This window comes from Varanus komodoensis, unplaced genomic scaffold (genome assembly GCF_004798865.1).
Source record: "Varanus komodoensis strain SLA01 unplaced genomic scaffold, ASM479886v1 scaffold51, whole genome shotgun sequence".
Lineage (NCBI taxonomy): Eukaryota > Metazoa > Chordata > Lepidosauria > Squamata > Varanidae > Varanus > Varanus komodoensis.
The window spans coordinates 3,274,223-3,280,478 of NW_025336100.1; the positions used below are offsets into that span (position 1 = coordinate 3,274,223).

At 41.9% G+C, this 6,256-nt stretch overlaps 1 protein-coding gene across 1 annotated transcript in view; it reads left to right on the forward strand.

Moving 5' to 3' along the window:
• The window catches only part of EPHA5 (EPH receptor A5), a 262,453-nt gene that overhangs the window by 3,638 nt on the left and 252,559 nt on the right, over positions 1-6,256 (forward strand). The gene's annotated exons all lie outside the window — the stretch shown is intronic.

A 6,256-nucleotide genomic window follows, 5' to 3' on the forward strand; every position in this document is an offset into this window, starting at 1 on the left:
CCTCCCCCTCCAAGAGGGAGATACTGAAAGGTAAAGCAGATGCAAGAGGTTATGGAGGAGATCTCATCTACAGAAGGAGGAGGAGAAAAAGGCAGGGGAATCCCTCACTTCAAAGGAGATTAGGGAGATGTGTAAAATGTGGGAAACAGCACAAAATTTTGTAGAAAAGCACCACCCAAATAAGTCTGTAGCAGTTTGAACAATGAATCTGTTTGACAACAATGCAATGTCACATTTCCACGAAATACTCAAAAGGAGGCAAAAGCAAGTGTCATTGGATAGGTTTTTTGTTAAAGTTGCACAAAAAGAAAAAGATTCCACTGAGCCAAGAGACAGCAGTGATTCCGTTAGTGATATTGAAAGCTGTCCTACACAATAACCCTCCTCTCCCTTGTCTCCCTCACACCAGCCACAAAGGTTTTCAAAGATAAGTGCAGGTTAATTTGTTTTATTGTTCCTTATATTTTGTATTTTCTTCATTATTTTGTATTATATTACAGTATTGTAATCATTTTATATGAATATTTTCAGGTTGCGGAATGAATCATCTGAGTTTCCATTATTTCTTTGATATATAAGTGCTTTGGATTACAAGCTTGTTTCCAGAATTAATTATGCTCCCAAACCAAGGTTTTATTGTACTGTAAATGAGAAAGAGCTTGGGCTTGATCACAAGCTAAATATGATTCAACTATGTGATGTAGCTGCAAAAAGGGCAATGCTACTTTGGGCTGCACTTAACATAAGCATCACTTCCAAAACACTTAAAGTAGTAATTCTAGTATACTCAGCACTCGGACCTCACCTCGAGTACTGTGTCCAGTTCTGGGCACCTATATTTAAAAAGATGCAGAAAAGCTAGAAAGGGTACATGAGAGGGCAACAAGGATGATACTGGGACTGGAGGGAACGCTCTATGAGGAAAGATAGTGAGAACGAGGTATGTTCAGCCTCAGGAAGTGAAGACTGAAAGGAGATATGAGAGCATGAGGAGAGATATAAGAGCATATAATAGCACTATACCTGAAAGGACACCACCAAGAAGTTATTCCTTCTGCCTGAAGGCAGAGCTTTGTATGCCACACCATCTTTCTTGAGGTCCTAAACTAGCCTGCTGCCTCAGATGTAGTAGAAGACATCACTGCATTACAAGAGCTAAAGATATAACTACCAATCCAGATGCCTTCTGTACTTGATATGCAGTGGGACACCATCTTGTCCTTTTCTTTAGGCAGCGGAATGTCTTGAACCAGCTCATGATGTTACAATTCTGAGTAGGGAAATGGGGGAGGGAAACAGGGTACCTGACAGACACACACTCTGTCGTGTCACATACAAGCACCATATTTTCTTCTTATACAGATCCAGGTGCATTTTATAAGAGCAAATATTTATGTGGAACTCCAGAGGGATGAAATCAGCTTTGAAAACATAAATCTCTCCTATCTCAAGTGATGGGATATAAGTCAGTAAAAATATTCTCTTTAACTGTGGAAATTGATTAAGGCCACTAATCCAGGTTAGGGGATCCTCTTCATTCCATATTTTACATGGGCCTGAAGACATGTTCCAAATCCATTACAGCATGAATATAGGGCTGAGCCATTGTTCTAAAATGACATTCTTTAAATGCAGTTGAAATAAAAACAAGCCATCAAACACAAGCCATATAACACAGAATATTAATTTTAAAGGATTTAAGAAAAAACCTTATTCAAGAACTGTTTAGCCATGTTGAGTTTTAACATTCATTTCAAAAATCAAGCTGGCAATACATAAAAATTCACTGGAGGAAATCCCACCCCAAAGCTTAGAGGATATCTAACAAGATTCTGACAGATTAAGGAAATAAATTACATTTATCAGATTCAGGGAAAGTTGATGATTATTACCAGAAATAATATATTTGTATTTCATCCTTCATGGATCACTGCCTTGTCGTGGCGAACGGGCTTGAAGCTATGAGCTATGCCGTGCAGGGTCACCCATGAGGACAGATCATAGCAGAGAGCTCTGACAAAACGTGATCCACTGGAGAAGGAAATGGCAACCCACTCCAGTATCTTTGTCATGAAAACCCCATGGACAGTACCAAAAGGCAAAAAGATATGACGCCAGAAGATGAGCCCCTCAGGTTGGAAGGTGTCCAATATGCTACTGGGGAAGAGCAGAGGGCTAGTACTAGTAGCGCCAGAAAGAATGAAGCGACTGGGTCAAAGTCGAAAGGACACTCAGTTGCAGATGTACCTGGTGGTGAAAGGAGAGTCCAATGCTGCAAAGATCTATACTCCATAGGAACCTGGAATGTAAGATCCATGAATCAAGGCAAGCTGGATGTGGTCAAACATGAGATGACAAGACTGATCATAAACATCTTAGGAATCAGTGAACTAAAATGGACAGGAATGGGTGAATTTAATTCAGATGACCATCAGGTATACTACTGCGGGCAAGAATCCCTCAGAAGAAATGAAGTAGCCTTCATAGTCAATAAAAGAGTAGGAAAACCAGTACTGGGATACAATCTCCAAAATGACAGAATGATCTCAGTTCGAATCCAAGGCAACCCATTCCACATCACAATAGTCCCAAGTCTATGCCCCAACCACAGGTGCTGAAGAGGCTGAAGTTGACCAGTTCTATGAAGACCCACAACACCTTCTAGAGTTAACACCAAAAAATGATGTCCTTATCATCATGGGGGACTGGAATGCTAAAGTAGGATGCCAAAAGATAACTGGAATAAGAGGCAAGTTTGGCCTTGGAGTACAAAATGAAGCAGGGCACAGGCTGGTAGACTTTTGTCAAGAGAATACGATGGTCATAGCAAACACTCTTTTCCAACAACCCAAGAGACGACCCTACACATGGGCAATCACCAGACGGTCAACACAGAAATCAGACTGACTATGTGCTCTGCAGCCAAAGATGGGGAAGCTCTATACAGTCAGTAAAAACTAGACCAGGAGCTGACTGTGGCTCAGATCATGAGCTTCTTGTTGCAAAATTTAGGCTTAAGTTGAAGAAAGTAGGGAAAAGCAGTAGGCCACACAGGTATGACCTAAATCATATCCTTGATGAATATACAGTAGAGGTGACAAATAGATTTAAGGAATTAGATCTGATAGACAGAGTGCCTGAGGAACGATGGACGGAGGTTCACAACATTGTACAAGAGGCAGCAACTAAAACCATCCCAAAGAAAAAGAAATGCAAGAAAGCAAAATGGCTGTCTGAGGAAGCTTTACAAATAGCTGAGGAAAGAAGGGAAGCGAAAGGCAAGGGAGAAAGAGAAAGATACAAACAATTGAATGCAGAATTCCAGAGAATGGCTAGAAGAGATAAGAATGCCTTCTTAAATGAAAAGTGCAAAGAAATAGAAGAAAACAATAGATCTCTTCAAGAAAATTGGAAATATGAAGGGGACATTTCATGCAAAGATGGGCATGATAAAGGACCAAAATGGCAGGGACCTAACAGAGGTTGAAGAGATTAAGAGGCGGCAAGATTACACAAAAGAACTATACAAGAAAGAGCTTAACGTCCCTTATAACCACGATGGGATGGTCACTGACCTCGAGCCAGACATCCTGGAATGTGAAGTCAAATGGACCTTAGGAAGTCTGAGCAACAACAAAGCTAGTGGAGGCGACAGTATTCCAGCTGAGCTACTCAAAATCCTAAAAGACGATGCAGTAAAAGTGCTACACAAAATATGCCTGCAAATTTGGAAAACTCAACAGTGGCCACAGGATTGGAAAAGGTTAGTTTACATTCCGATCCCAAAGAAGGGCAATGCCACAGAATGTTCTAACTACCGCACCATTGCACTCATTTCACATGCTAGCAAAGTTATGCTCAAAATCCTACAAGCTAGGCTCCAGCAGTATGTGGACCAAGAACAACCAGAAGTACAGGCAGGATTTTGAAGGGCGAGAGGAACTAGAGATCAAACTGCCAACGTACGCTGGATCATGGAGAAAGCTAGGAAGTTTCAGAAAAACATCTACTTCTGCTTCATTGACTATGCTAAAGCCTTTGATTGTGTGGATCACAACAAATTGTGGCAAGTTCTAAAAGAGATGGGAGTTCCAGACCATCTTATTTGTCTCTTGAGAAACCTATATGCGGGTCAAGAAGCAACAGTGAGAACTGGACATGGAACCACTGATTGGGTCAAAATTGAGAAAGGAGTTTGGCAAGGCTGTATACTGTCGCCCTGCCTATTTAACTTATATGCAGAGCACATCATGAGAAAGGTGGGGCTAGATGAATCACCAGTTGGAATTAAGATTGCTGGGAGAAATATCAACAACTCAGATATGCAGATGATACCACTCTCATGGCAGAAAGTAAAGAAGAACTAAAGAGCCTCTTGATGCAGGTGAAGGAGGAGAGCGCAAAAGTTGGATTGAACCTCAACATTAAGAAAACTAAGATCATCGCATCCGGTCCTCTCACTTCCTGGCAAATAGATGGGGAAGAAATGGAGGTAGTGACAGATTTTATTTTCCTGGGCTCTAAGATCACCTCTGACAGGGACTGCAGCCATGAAATTAAAAGATACTTGCTCCTGGGGAGGAAAGCTATGGCAAATCTAGACAGCATACTAAAATGCAGAGACCTCACCCTGCCAACAAAAGTGTGTATAGTCAAGGCTATGGTTTTCCCAGTTGCAGTGTATGGCTGTGAAAACTGTACCATAAGGTAGACTGAACACCGAAGGATTGAGGCCTTTTAATTGTGGTGCTGGAGGAGACTCCTGCGAGTCCCCTGGACTGCAAGGAGATCAAACTGGTCAGTCCTAGAGGATATCAACCCTGACTGCTCTTTAGAAGGCCAGATCCTGAAGATGAAACTGAAATACTTTGGCCACCTAATGAGAAGGAAGGACTCCCTGGAGAAGAGCCTAATGCTGGGAACAATAGATGGCAGAAGAAGAAGGGGATGGCAGAGAATGAGGTGGCTAGATGGAGTCACTGAAGCAGTCGGCGTGAGCTTGAGTGGACTCTGGGGGATGGTAGAGGACAGGAGGCCCTGGAGGAATGTTGTCCATGGGGTCGCGATGGGTCGGACACGTCTTCGCAACTTACAACAACAACGACATAAAATACCTTTCCTCCACATTTTTACCAATTAGTATGACCTCTATGTGCTGGAGTAGGTTGCCATTTCCTTCTCCAGTGGATCAACTTTTGTTAGAGCTCTCTGCTAAGACCTGTCCATCATGGGTGGTCCTGCACAGCATAGCTCATAGCTTCATTGAGCTACGCAAGCCCCTTCACCATGACAAGGCAGTGATCCATGAAGGGGAAGGTATTTTATAGAAGTTGCTTTTGCTGCCAACAGTTTACATGCCCATATAATCAGTCTCTGTCTAAGTGGTACTTGCTGAGCTGTAGCCAAACAACAGCACCACACACAAGATAGAAGTGACAGTAGACTTACGATATCCCTGATGTTTGCAGATACCTAACTATCTTTCAAAAAACAAAACAAACCCTAAAAATGGGGAAAGAAAACAAAGGACTCAGTGGTACAATGTTTTGATAGGCTGAGTGAATTAAAAACCCTGACAACCAGCTGGGTGGGAAGAATAGGATGTAGAGTAGGAATAAGAATACTGATAGAAAAAGGATAGAACAATCTCTCTCCCTATTGAGATTTCCTATTTCACACTGAGAATTACATTTAAATTAACTTTGAGAAGCTTTATTATTGCAAGTTATTATTAAATTCTTATTATTTTTGATTTGCATGCTGCTACAATAGCCCACACATGGGCTTGCTGTGTGTCTTACGTACAACAATTAACAATTCAGTGTAGCTGAGATCAGGACAAGCGTGTCACTGGAGAAAGAAATATCAAGCATTCAGCTCAGCTGCAAGAGCTAGCAGATTCTAGGTCAGGGATGAGCAGCCTCTTTTGCAACAAGGCAGAGAGGATGTACTTCTCACTCTACCCATTTTTCTTTTCTCTGTACAAAGGGAGGCATAGAATATCATGCTGCTCTCTGCATTGTGAATGGGACTCAGCAGCCATTTGCAGGAGCAGAACCTGCATCTTGGAGGTTCCACAAATTCCCCTTTGAAATCTGACAGAGGCTGTTCCAGCTGCTTATAAGGCTGTATTTGTCTCCATTATGGTCCTCTTGTGAAGGAAAACAAAACATTGTAAACTTCTAATGTTCTCACATCCAGATGAAGCAACCCTTTTTCGGGCTTGCCTGGTGTTCCTTCGTCAGTAAGAAAAAGG